Source organism: Erpetoichthys calabaricus, chromosome 18, assembly GCF_900747795.2.
Source record: "Erpetoichthys calabaricus chromosome 18, fErpCal1.3, whole genome shotgun sequence".
NCBI lineage: Eukaryota > Metazoa > Chordata > Cladistia > Polypteriformes > Polypteridae > Erpetoichthys > Erpetoichthys calabaricus.
Window position 1 is genome coordinate 86,458,478 of NC_041411.2, and position 14,073 is coordinate 86,472,550.

Below are 14,073 nucleotides of genomic sequence, written 5' to 3' on the forward strand. Positions count from 1 at the left end.
CATTTCGGTGCAAATATTCAGCCATTGCTTTCTGGGAAATTAGATACATTTAATTTCTGATCGTCATTCGTTCTTTATTTTCAACATATGATTCATGTTTAATGTACTTGCCACCACCATCCCATGGAGGGAAAGTGTTGTTTCTCGGCTGACTTTGCTGATATCTGTAACAGCTGCAGTACTGTTTAATTTAAACAATACGCGGTCGTTAATGTGATTTTCTTTTTACAACTCTTTTGAATTTTCCAGTCTGTGCAGGGCTCTCACCAGGAGAATTTCTCTATTAAGAAATACGCTGACAACCGATATACAACTGAGTTAATAGATGCGTTGATATTTCGATGTCTAAGTTGAAGTTACTTAAACCATTTTCATGATTAATAGGCAAAGTAACCAGATTTGATTTTCAAACACGCGATCGATCTTACACAGCCGCAACCCCGCTGTTTCCTGGAGGGGATTCGCGACCTTAAGCCCCGCCCTTCGCTGGCACGTCTTGACGCTGAACGCTTTGCTGACGTCACCGTGGGAGTGCTCCATCTGGAGGAATGAACCATCATCCGCGAAAAAACGCTGTCAGACGATTGTAAGTGTCAAATTTGAAATGAAAGCAGTGGACTATTTTGCCATTTAAAGGCGCTAGGGCGAAGAGATGTATTTTTTGGGCGTGAGTGACATTTTTTATTGCTTTAATCCAGTGCAAATGCGGACGGCTGTCTGTGTTGTCTCTTTTCGTTGAGCCCGACAGCAGCGCGCCTTCGTTTCGCTCTCTCACTGGCACACAGGTTTACTTTGGTCAATCTGCGCCACTTTCAGTGATTGATAACGATTTGTGTCAGTAAACAAACCGCTGGACGTTTTGAAAGGATTGACTTCACCTTGATTTTAAAAAGTGACACTTAAAGGATGCTAGTGGTGTTTATGTGTGTATGTATGAATATGTGAATGTATTTTTTTAAATCCCTGTCAGCCGGTTTATTTCTTCAGTGACAATCTGCAGAAAGTGTGTTAATCCAGGAATTTTAAGGGGTTTGCTGTGAAAATTGTGAAGAAAACACTGCTGCATAGAACAGTACTTTTATACTTTTATATTAATGGCACCCAGGAGTGGTCCGCGTATTATTTTCGTATTGGCCTCACGGGAACAAAAATCGCTTTAGTACGACGCTTAGCACCTGCTTCGTTCTGGGAACGTCGATGGACTGTCGTGTTTGTATGTAGAGCTGGTGAGGTTCCAGCGCTTTCCGTTGTTAGTTTTGCCAGCTTTTGGGCGTGCGCCAGGCACCTGACAGGCTGCGCGCCTCAGTCTGTACCGGAGGTCACGGAAAGTGCGCGCTGTCCGCAGTCCTGCTCTACACTGAGGGGCTGTTGCTGTCCCTGGTGTAGCTTGTCACTGCCATCCTCCGCTGCTGATCAAGTGTGGCGACCTCAGAGAGAGTTCGCATCCTGCCGCCCGCAAGTCCTTCTATGGCCTAATAATTTTGATATAGTGAATTTCCCATTGGGATTAATAAAGTATCTATCTATCTATCTATCTATCTATCTATCTATCTATCTATCTATCTATCTATCTATCTATAGTCTTAGAACTGAAATTGTTTACCTAGACTAGATGCAAAGATTCCTTAGGCATACTGTAGTTTATAGTATTCTTACCTAAAATATTTAGAGAGCATTTCAATCACTAAACAGAACATTTGAAACTCGAGTTTGCAAACTTTAGTTCACTACCTTGATTAAGATTTTTTCACTAGCATTTTCTTTTGAAGAAATAAATACTCGCTCACTGGTGCAAATTATATAATGTGGCCTAATGAGATTTCAGATACTGAGTTTACCATAGCAACAGCTTTAAAATTATTTAGAAAATGATGCTCCAAAATGTTAACAGTTCAATACTAAACTTTTCATTCATTTTTTTTTTCCTGGTTTCTACTGAACAAGTGGCATTTCTGCAAAAATATTGTCTTGCAGCACTGAGGTGGGCCTTGTATACAGGGAGAAAATTTTTATTTGTTACCTGCACCTTTATTCTATAAATCTAATAGTTTTTATATTTTTAAGATTCGGTATGGTTTTAAATAATTTATTTAACAATGTGTTTAGCTGATATAAGCTATTTGTGTTCACCGACCTTAGGTGAATCTTTGTATTTCAGTTCTGCAATAATGCCATTTCCTAGTTTGGTGAAACATACAATCTCAAGTGCGACAGAGTGTATAGGACTGCCACCTCATATCTACAAAATCCTTTATTTAATTTCAAATTTGGGCACCATTCATGTGTACATTATACATTCTCCCTTTTTCTACAAAGACTATCTGTGTGTATTCTGTTTTTTACACCCCAAAGACGTGCAAGTTAGATTGACTGGAGCTGTAAAACTGTGCCAGTGTGAATGAGTTTAGGTATGTTACCATAACTTAGTGTGCTTGGCAATGGCCTGACACTCTGTCCAGATTTCTTTTCTTTTTAGTTTGCGTTATTGCCAAGAAAGACTGTTTCATGTACATTCCTGCTTTGGAGTATGGAGTATGAAGTGTTGAAAAATGAATGAAATAATGCTAGATAAAACTGCATAATGTCACTGTAGAATTATTTTAAAGGTGGCTATTTTAAAAGTAGCTACATGTTGATAACTAAAGTACTTAAAGAGAAATATCAACCCATCAAGTATATGTGTTTAAAAAATAAATGTGGTTAACGCTGCTGCCTTACAGCTTCAGAGTTTTGGGTTCAAACATCTGACAGTCACTAATTAGTGCTCCATGGAATATTTTGGTAGGCAAAACAAAGAATGCTTCAAGTGGTGTATAACAGCAGAAACATCTTCAAAAACAGATACAGTGTAAAATATTTTAACTATTTAAGTTGCTAGGTAGCTGCTCAAGCTGGAATCTAACAGTATGTAAATAATGATTAAACAATTCTATCAAAGTGTGTACAGACTCTAGTAGTAGATGAGTCATATAACACATAAGACAGTACAAAAACTAGACAATCAAAAATTAAACAATTTAAAACTGGTTGGGTGTTATCCCTGGTATTTACAACATATAATCATACTTTCAAAAGTTTTCTGCTTCTGAAGTTCAGGTGCCCGTTAATCAAATATCAGAGATGAGAATATGGTGCTTAGCTGTGAAGCTGCAGTGCTGTCTAATGTTGTGTTTTTTCATGCATCAGCCTGGCATCCATTTGGTACTGTACTTTATTCCCTGTGGTTTGTCTGTGGTTCATATGTGTTAGTAATGTGGACTGTAAGTCATTGTATTAGAGCAAAGTAAGTTTTACATTGCATGGATACTTAATCTAGATATGTGTTTTGCTTTGGATCTCTTTATTGTTTGGCTGCTGGTTAAGGAAGAAAGGACACAATAAGGTGTCCTGAATTTTAAAAGCAAGTCAATTAAAGTAAAGCAAAAGAAGCATGTTTTATTAGCAGCAGTATTTGATGCCTAATTAAGAAAGTTGCTGGAATGGAAACCTTCAGACAACATAGTCCTAAAGGATCTCAATTTGACACCCATGTACTATAGTAACAAGTTTTACTTCAGTGCTGTTCCCTTTACTACTCTCCTGTTCCCCCTTTGTGATTATTCCCTCTCTTGCCTGACACATCTTCAAACTCATTGTGCAATTTCTTTCTTAAATTCACCTTAACACAGTCTTGGAGAGCCAGAATCTGGCCATTATAATCCTTTAATTTCATGCAGCTGGTGAAGTTTGCTATTCTGGCTGATCAGTTCTGCAAGACTGCCTGCTGCTACACTGTCTTCATGGCCAAGGGGTTGTTGCGGATGATTGGTTGAATGATGTAGTTTTGATACCAAACCTAACAACTCTGAATTAGAATTTTATTTTATTTCAAATGAATACCTTTAGTAAATAAATATAGTTACTGTAATATGGAAGTATGCTAACAAGTGACAGTTTACATTAAGTGGTCCACTGCCTCTTTTTGTAAATTGGCTCTCAGTCTTAAGCACTTTTACAAATTGGTTACATATGAAATGATTTTTAAATAAATATATAGTATATTGCTTATGTTTTGATCATATTTAATAATAAAAGGAAATGTAATCTTTAAACTGCTTAACTTGTAATTATTGTTTGTATTAATAGTCTAAAGTATATCAGTTTAATTTTTCTTGTGTGGTAAAATGTTATTTTGCATATTGTGTACATTGCCTCTATTTAAAAAAATGCCCATGGATTTTGGTCAGTTGCTCCTTAAAAAAAATCCTACCCTGCTGCCACAGAGAGTTTGTAAAATAGCTCAACTTTTTCTTTTAAATTGAAAAATCTTTTAAATGTAAAAAATTTTATTTTTAAACTGCCCTGTAATTTTGATTTGTAGTACTGACACAGTTTTTTTTGGTATTTTGCAAAGAGTTGTTATTGTTCATTCTGTAAAATCAGTATAAAACTTTCCCACATGAATGTAGTTTTTTTTGAAGATTGATGTAGCTAAATATATGTCATTCTCTGTCTAGTCTTTTGCTAACAAACTGACTGATGACTGACTGCCATTGCCTTTTGTAGCAACAAAGTCATTTTACCATCCATTTGCTTATTTAATCAGTTGGGTTTTCAAACTGTTATGCATTGCAAACTTAAAATTCTTGTCCATTGCTATATAGTCAAACCATTATACAGAATTAAAAAGTGAATCACACCTTATTAGGTTAGGAGCATGCGCTGATACAGTGCGTTGCTTCATCTACGACAGGACAAACCACCCAGATTGGGACCGGAGTGGATCTGTGTAACGGGTGACACCTTAGTACCACACTAGAACAATGTGAGGTTTTTATGGTGGCTGGAGTGCCAATCCTGGCGCCAAACCCCATATTTTCCTTGCAAGTTGGAGGACCTGCTTGGATAAAGATTAATGTCATACCTAGGACAAAGCATATGCAGGTTAAGGGCCTTGCTCAAGGGCCCAGCAGAGTAGAGTCTCTTCTGGTGTTTATGGATTCCGATTGTCAGCGCAGATCCCCAGCCTTCTAGCTACCACTCCGCCTTATTAGATGAATGTAAATATCCACTTGGGCCATCTCTCTCCATGTTATTATACAGTGCATCCGGAAAGTATTCACAGCACATCACTTTTTCCACCTTTTATTATGTTACAGCCTTATTCCAAAATGGATTAAATTAATTTTTTTCCTCAGAATTCTACACACAACACCCCATAATGACAACGTGAAAAAAGTTTACTTAAGGTTTTTGCAAATTTATTAAAAATAAAAAAACTGAGAAATCACATGTACATAAGTATTCACAGCCTTTGCTCAATACTTTGTCGATGCCCCTTTGGCAGCAATTCCAGCCTCAAGTCTTTTTGACTATAATGCCACAAGCTTGGCACACCTATCCTTGGCCAGTTTGGCCCATTCCTCTTTGCAGCACCTCTCAAGCTCCATCAGGCTGGATGGGAAGCGTCGGTGCACAGCCATTTTAAGATCTCTCCAGAGATGTTCAATCAGATTCAAGTCTGGGCTCTGGCTGGGCCACTCAAGGACATTCACAGAGTTGTCCTGAAGCCACTCCTTTGATATCTTGGCTGTGTGCTTAGGGTCGTTGTCCTGCTGAAAGATGAACTGTCGCCCCAGTCTGAGGTCAAGAGCGCTCTGGAGCAGGTTTTCATCCAGGATGTCTCTGTACATTGCTGCAGTCATCTTTCCCTTTATCCTGACTAGTCTCCCAGTTCCTGCCGCTGAAAAACATCCCCACAGCATGATGCTGCCACCACCATGCTTCACTGTAGGGATGGTATTGGCCTGGTGATGAGCGGTGCCTGGTTTCCTCCAAATGTGACACCTGGCATTCACACCAAAGAGTTCAATATTTGTCTCATCAGACCAGAGAATTTTCTTTCTCATGGTCTGAGAGTCCTTCAGGTGCCTTTTGGCAAACTCCACAGACAGGCTGCCATATGCATTTTACTAAGGAGTGGCTTCCGTCTGGCCACTCTACCATATAGGCCTGATTGGTGGATTGCTGCAGAGATGGTTGTCCTTCTGGAAGGTTGTCCTCTCTCCACAGAGGACTTCTGGAGCTCTGACAGAGTGACCATCGGGTTCTTGGTCTCCTCCCTGACTAAGGCCCTTCTCCCCCGATCGCTCAGTTTAGATGGCCAGCCAGCTCTAGGAAGAGTCCTGGTGGTTTCGAACATCTTCCACTTACGGATGATGGAGGCCACTGTGCTCACTGGGACCTTCAAAGCAGCAGAAATTTTTCTGTAACCTTCCCCAGATTTGTGCCTGGAGACAATCCTGTCTCGGAGGTCTATAGACAATTCCTTTGACTTCATGCTTGGTTTGTGCTCTGACATGAACTGTCAACTGTGGGACCTTATATAGACAGGTGTGTGCCTTTCCAAATCATGTCCAACCAACTGAATTTACCACAGGTGGACTCCAATTAAGCTGCAGAAACATCTCAAGGATGATCAGGGGAAACAGGAGGCACCTGAGCTCAATTTTGAGCTTCATGGCAAAGGCTGTGAATACTTATGTACATGTGACTTCTCAATTTTTTTATTTTTAATTACTTGAGATTTTTGCAAATTTTACTTTTTTCACGTTGTCATTATGGGGTGTTGTGTGTAGAATTCTGAGGAAAAACAATGAATTTAATCCAATTTGGAATAAGGCTGTAACATAACAAAATGTGGAAAAAGTGATGTGCTGTGAATACTTTCCGGATGCACTGTATGTGCATAAAATCATTTTTTTTGTTCCTAAGTTGCATTACACTTTTCAAAAATGTATATATACAGTGTATATATATGTATACGTGTATGTGTATTGTGATACCAGCAGGGGGCGTTCTAGCCACACAACCTGACAAAGATAGACACAAGAGGCACACTTGTAAAAGCACATGCTTTTTATTTTTCTTTCCCTTGTGGGAAACACCATCTCCGTTTCCCACAGGCACAACACAGTCCAAATAGCACTCTCTCTTTCCGTTCTCCTCCACTCCTCCTCAGCAAGCTTTATCCATCTTCCACCCGATTCTGGCTCTCTGAATGGAGTGAGGCAGCCTCCTTATATTGTACCCGGAAGTGCTCCAGGTGCTGTCCCATTAATTTTTGGCAGTACTCCCGAGTGTGGTGTAAGTGCAGCATGGGCACCTGGAAATACTCCAGGTGTCTCCAGATCTTCTTCTGGCAGCACTCCCCAGTGTGTTGGAAGTACTGCCATCCTGGGCTCCACAAATGCTCAGGTGTCGCCCGGCAGTGGCCATGGGCCCCAACAGGGTTGAGCTTCCAAGCTCTGATCCCATGGCCTTGATGGAAACCAGGGCGGCTGCCCTCTCGTGTACTGGGGGAGATATTGTTTCTCTCCCGGTCCTTCCATTCTCCAGGTGTCCCTGCTTGGTAAGAGCCCCAGCCGTCTGCCACAGTATTATATATATGTATATGTGTGTGTGTTTACAAGGAACGTTCAAAAAGTTTCTGCACTTTTTTTAAGTCTATTTACAGTATTAAGAATTTCAAAAACAAATTACAGTACATCACTTTTCTACATAGTCACCCTTGTTTGCAATGAAATTTTCCCAGCATCGTACCAACTTTTTAATGAACATTAATGTAATCAAGTCAAATATAAAGCCAAAGCTATTTGCCAGTGCCAGGGCATTAAAGTTTTATCTAGTTTGTTGTAGAAAAATGAGTTACCCTCAGAGTCCAGAGCCACGGTCACAACATTATAACAGGCACCTTCTCAGCAACAGCAAGTTAACATTTCTAAAACTGTTTTCTTTTTTATCTGAACAGATACCAGCAGAAACCTTTTCTTTTATAAGGGAGCAGTATAAACAGTCTGTGTTCAGTAGCAACTCTTTGAGGGCTAATATTTTTTCCAGAAAACTCTTTGAAAAGCGCACAAAGCAATGGTTTTACACATAAATCAACATAAAACGTCTGTTGCTGCCTGTTGTGCCTGCTGTCAGCGCCTGTATGCAGTTTGCTGCAATAGTGGCTTCGCTGGGGGCGGCCCGACGGCCAACAGAAATGCACGTTTGTCTTAGTTGCTGTGAGACGCAATATGTTTTGTACCTCCAGTCATCGTAAGTGTCTGTCCTCCGAGGCGAACGTTGCCATAGGTGCATCAGCTACACGAACGTACCACGATCAGCTGATGCTGGTACCTCACTTTCATTTTCGATCTACATCTCCAGATCACTTGCATCAAAATCGGAGTCTGACAAATTAGAGTCCAATTCATCGATAATATGAAAAAAGTCATCCACGGATTATTTTGCTTTGAGCATTCACTTTGATATCTCTCCACATGCCATTTTAGAAGCTGTTTGCTCTTTGCTACTCATGAACACGCAGGGAATCGAGGTCAAATCATCAAAGCTAACTGTCCTAGCAAAAGTGTATTGAAAAGTGATGTAACAAGAAGATCACTGATCTCAATCGATCGCTAGCGAGACTGAGGCTTTCAAAATAATAATAATAACAAAAACTGTGTTAATGTGCAATAAAATAATTTTCGGCATTAATTAATTAATGGGAGTATAACGCGTCAACTTGCCCAGCCCTGAGATATATATATATATATATATATACTAGGGGGCTTCGTCCCCTGCTCGCTTCGCTCGCCAACCCCCGTGTTTGGTTTTCCGGATACACACTTTTAAGATTTTTTTTTCTTTGAATTGTTGCTATTTCATTAGTTTCACTTTTATTTCAGAACTTCTGTAAAAACAATATTTGTAATCTTGCGAGTCCCAATATGCTGAATCTTTTTAGTGAGGTCAGGACAGGTTTCTCTGTTTGGAATTTCAGCACAGACAAAATGATCGACATCATCAGCAGTTAATAATTTTTTTTTACAAAGTAAAAAAGTAAGTAGAGTTCTGCATTGTACTCCTGTCTGTAAAGTCGTGCTATTTTCCTCTCACAGTTCCAAAGGTACATGGGGTTACCAAGGTGATACCCCAGCTTTTGTGTAGGTTTTTGTACAAGGGCTGGACAGAACGTTTTTGACTCCTGGGGTAATTTTAGCTTTTTAAATAAGCAGACAGATAAATATATATACATGAACAAAGTAACCAATAAATGCATGTGCGGTAAACTCCGTTTTTGAAATTCTCAAGATTCTTTATTTGTCACATGCATAGTTATACAGGACAACATGCAGTGAAATGCATCCTGATCCACTTATCAAAAACTGTGCAAAGTTAGAAGAATATCAATTAGATTAACAAAAAGTCATAGATTGAAAGATAACAGTATATTAGAACATAATAAATAAGTACAATTATGTGAATAAAGTAGAATTAAGTGTTAAGGTGCAATAGTGTAGTAATTATTGTGCAAAACCAAAGTTAGACTGGTGCATAGTTAAATGAAGCAGTTCGTTTGTTTGCACTACTGCGATCTTTACTTTTTTTTTTTATATTTTCTAATTTTCCTACGTTCATATCCTTTAACTTTCTCCACATGTGTATAGCGCTGTTTTTTTTTTTTTTTTTTGAGCCTTTCTAATTTCCCTGGTTTCATAGTCTCTAACCTGCTCTGCATGTGTTTAGCGCCAACGTTTGTAAACGTCTTTATGAAGTTCTACTTTGTCATTTTACTCATTGTCTTTTAATTCTGAGCTGTATAGTACAATACATAGAACAGAATATATCCTCAATACAGAATAAAAATAAAAATTTTAGAAGTACGGAGTAGAATTTCACATTAGTTGATACAACATAATATGATTTGGATTTGTTTTAAGTCCTGAAGACCTCATTCATCAAGCTGCCTCCCCCATTATGCCATTCCACATCTGAAATAGCACTAATCCAATGATAGGACCCCTCATTCCCACGTCCCCATTCATCAGGGATGACTTTACCTTAGGCAGGCAATCTACAATTTAAAGAGATTGTTATTTTCTTGGGAATTGTTACATATGCATTATTTTCACTTTTACTTTAAAAACTTTTGTAAAAACAATACTTGTTTCTTTATTTCCTGCCCCGCGCGAGGTTACATCTCTTTCTTCCCAGACGTATAATACTGCTCGTGTTGTGAAGGGTGTTGCGGATGAATGTACGCTAAGGATATGCCTTTGGATCATTTGCTGTCTTTTTGCTGCTTGCTAGCTGCCTGTATAGCTGAGATATACAGTGGAACCTCGGGTCATGAGCGTCTCGGACCACGTACAAATCGGGTTACAACCAAAAAAGTTCGCCAAACTTTTGCATCTGTTCACAACCACACACTCGGGTGACGAACAAGCCAGTTTCCCTTCCGGTTCGTACGTGCCGATGATTTCCGCACGTGTTCAGTCTCTTCCTGTGCATTCCCTGTGCAGCTAGTGAGCGAGATCGCATGAGAACGCGAGAGAGAGAGCGTGAGAGAGAACACAAGAGCGCGAGCGAGCGAGAGAGCCCAAGCAGAAGAATTAAACATTACAGAAGAAGTAAGTAAACATTTAGTTTACTATTACACTGTGCATTCTATGGTATCTATATTACTAAACGACAGTTGTATAATTATATGCACGGACGCAGGACGTACCGAGGCGCATGCGCACAGCGCCTCAGCGCCCCAGAGTTAAACCCAGCGGCTTCCCAGAGTCAGTAGGTGGCGCCCAAACAACACAACCTGTAAACTAAACTTGCTCTAATCCACTGTGCCAACATTCAGTGTGGCATATTTGAATCACATAACGGTAATTCAGTATTAAAAGTAAGTTGAATTATGATTCCTAACAGTAAACGACTTCTACCTAACGACACAGCCACAGAACAACAAAGACTAGACCGCATGGATAAAAACAATAAACGGAGGCTCCTACAACGCGCTTCAGAAACACCAGAATCAAAGAAGTCACGGCTCCACAATGAAAGAGCTCAACTAACGGAAATACAAAAACGAGCCCGTATGGATAAACACAATGAACGAAGGTGCCCACAACGTGCTTCTGAAACAGCAGAGGCAAAGGAGTCACGGCTCCAAAAAGAAAGAGCTCAATGATGAGTAATACAAAAACGAGCCCGTATAGCTACGACCTGTAAACTAAACCTGAGGTAAAGCGTGCACGCCAGGTTGTACAGTATATATGCACAGATGCCAGAGGCAACAGGCAAGTCGTACACACTACCACCACTGCCAAAAGCGAGACTGCATGGATTAAAACAATAAACGATGGCGCCTACAACGCGCTTCTGAAACACCACAACCAGATGAGTCACAGCTTCAAAAAGAAACCGCTTTAGTACAAATATGTTTATTTAATTAAATAAAAACTTTACCAGGACGCTCCCACCCTCCATCACTTTTCATTCCTCCACAGATCGGAGGGAATAGAAACTGATTGCCATTCTTGCATTTGCGATTCTTTAGAGAATCGGGGGTTTACTGGTAATTAACTATTTTTGTGCTTAAAAATCTTAAAAAAAAATCTATATATATATAATTCACTAAGCCAGGAGACAAGTAGCCGACCATGGAAAGCACGCTGGAAGGGGCGTGGATTCACTAAACCGCCGACAAGTAAGACGCCAATGGCGCACGCAGGAAGGAGCCATGCCCACCAACTCTTAGACCATTGGATACGACGAAAAAATCAGTCACGCCCACCAACTCGGACGCGACGCCTCGAAAAACATGCCGTCATTTCTGTTTGTCTGTGCCACGTTCCACTTGCATCTCTGAGCTACGTTGACTTTTCATTAGTCAACCTCAGTGGAATCTTGGTTCACACAGAGGCAGCGCCAGAGAGAGAGCCACGCGCACACACACACACACACACAGAGGCAACGCCAGAGAGAGAGACAAGCGCACACACAGGCAGCACAACAGAGAGCCGTGCAATCCTTTAAAACTGAAGTTAAAACACAATGAAGGAAGCAGTCTTTAAAAATCAATAAGCCCTGTGCCTCTTTTTCATTAGCGTCTCACCTGCTTCAGGCCCTGCAACAGTCGAGACGCTCTCTCTGCAGCTGACCTTCTCTGTGCCTGACTCCACTACTGTCAGTCGCCTGATTAAAAATGGCCTTTTGAAGGGGAGCTATGGACCCGCTATACCACAGGAACACATTGCCTTCGAGCCTGCTCTCGCTCACTCTAACGTACCGGCTTTCTCTCTCTCTCCTCACTCCCTCACACACTGCACAGGGGAAAAATGCCCGAAGCACGAGTCTACCCTGAAACCGTTTCAGCCACACTTCCACGCCCCTCGCTACACTGTGAGTGCGATGATTATTTATTTAAAAATGGGCTTTTGAAGTGGAGCTGTGGACCCGCTGTACCACAGGATCACCTGTGACATTGCCTTCACATTGTTTTCCTTTTATTTATAATCCTGTTGAGCAGATCAGACACCCAGGCAAACAACACTGAATAATCAATAGCTGCAACTACTTTGCCCGCCCCCACTCCTCACCTGAGTCGGTTTCGTCTCTGTTCAGCAGTGTTTGCCAAACTTGGTCCTGGTGAACCCCTGTGGCTGCAGGGTTTTGTTCCAACCAGATTCCTAATCATTAATGCCGGTGAAACTCATCCGGGATAAGTCGGTTTTTCAAACGCAGACGTGTAGCAGATTAGTCTAGCAAGATGTAATAATCCAAGATGAATGCGCGCCCTCGCGCTGAGTGAAAAGCCAATATATATTGAGTCTACAAAACATGATCACCAAGTCTTTGATAGGCTGCAACAAAATGATAAAAGAACGGGCGCATTTTTTTCACACAAGCTGAGTGGGTGGGTGTTAGTTAGTTAATTAGCAACTCGAAGGATTAAAAAACATTGAAAAAATGGCGCGGATTGGTTTGCAGCGTGTAAAACAGTTTGTCGCGGATAATTTGCTATCCACACAGGGACGAACCGGGAAGCGAACCCACAATCTTCCACTGTCTCCTTACTGCAAAGCAGCCGTACTACTACAGCGCCACAAGGCAGTTAAAGAATGCACCGGGCCACATGTTCATTTTTTCCCCTGTGCTTAAAAGACATTAAAAAACTGTTTCTCAGCTGTGACTCCCGAACAACTCAGTACGTGAAAAGCGGCCAGAATCGCAAACAACAATGAAAACTCTACGTGACTCACAGGTAGTGATGGGCCGTTCTATACTAAGGTTTCGACACTGTGTCGAGCTTTCGAAGCACTGCAGATTTTAATACTTGATCGAATAATGACATCTGTGATTTAAGGATTTCACATTTTCTTTCTCAGATGTGCTTACCTATATCATGGCAAAGTACAGGGATAAACCTTTATTTTCTGTCTACTCCGTTTTAATTAAGACAGACCAAACAAAACATTTAAGGCTATTAAATGTGATCTCAAGAAAAGATCAGGGTTAATTATAATACTAATAACAGGACCGATTATAATGATACAGTACAAATACTAATTGAAAGAGCCGGGAATGCATGAGGTGATTTAGACATCAGACACTAGAAGCTGCTGACGAACCCTTCTCTTCGTTGTCAGTCTGTACCTACGAAAAAATAAAAGCAATACGACTTTTAACAGACGTCATTGAAGTGTATCATAAGTTTCTGTAACGTTAATGAAAATGGCCAGGAGGTGTCACGAGAGAGGTGAGTGTCAAATGCTTCGAAGCTTCGATACGATTTCCGACACAATTGCTTCAAACGTGTTGATGCTTCGCGAGGCTTCACCCCGCCCAATGTTAATTTTTTCCCTGTGCTTAATAATCATTAAAAAACCGCCTGATTATGCGGCGTATGGTACGCCGCGGGTTGGCTAGTATATATATATTTACATACAGCTCATATGGTCCGGAACGGATTAATTGTATTTACATACAATCCTATGGGGAAAATTACTTCCGGTCACGACCAAATTGGGTTGCGACCAGCGTTTTGGAACGAATTACGGTCATGACCCGAGGTTCCACTGTATATATACACCTTTGTGGAGGGGGGATAACAGCAGGCTACATGTGTTTTTTAAATGAGGCTGAAAATGTGTCCTAGTGAGACATTAAGAAAAGTTAAATGTTTTATTTTTTATATACTGTATTATATTTATATATTTATTGTTCATTTACTCTTATGTAACAAAACCTTAACAAAAGGTACTT

The 14,073-nt window shown here is 40.5% G+C and overlaps 1 protein-coding gene across 3 annotated transcripts in view; it reads left to right on the forward strand.

Moving 5' to 3' along the window:
• Window positions 1–517: 517 nt before the first annotated feature.
• Window positions 518–14,073, forward strand: part of LOC114669257 (transmembrane and coiled-coil domains protein 1-like) — a 174,539-nt gene continuing 160,983 nt past the window's right edge. The window contains exon 1 of one of the 3 annotated variants that reach the window (XM_051921159.1): window positions 518–590. The gene's annotated coding sequence lies outside the window, so the exon portion shown is untranslated. The remainder of the gene's footprint in view (window positions 591–14,073) is intronic. The other 2 variants (XM_028825466.2, XM_028825467.2) reach the window with 2 other exon arrangements.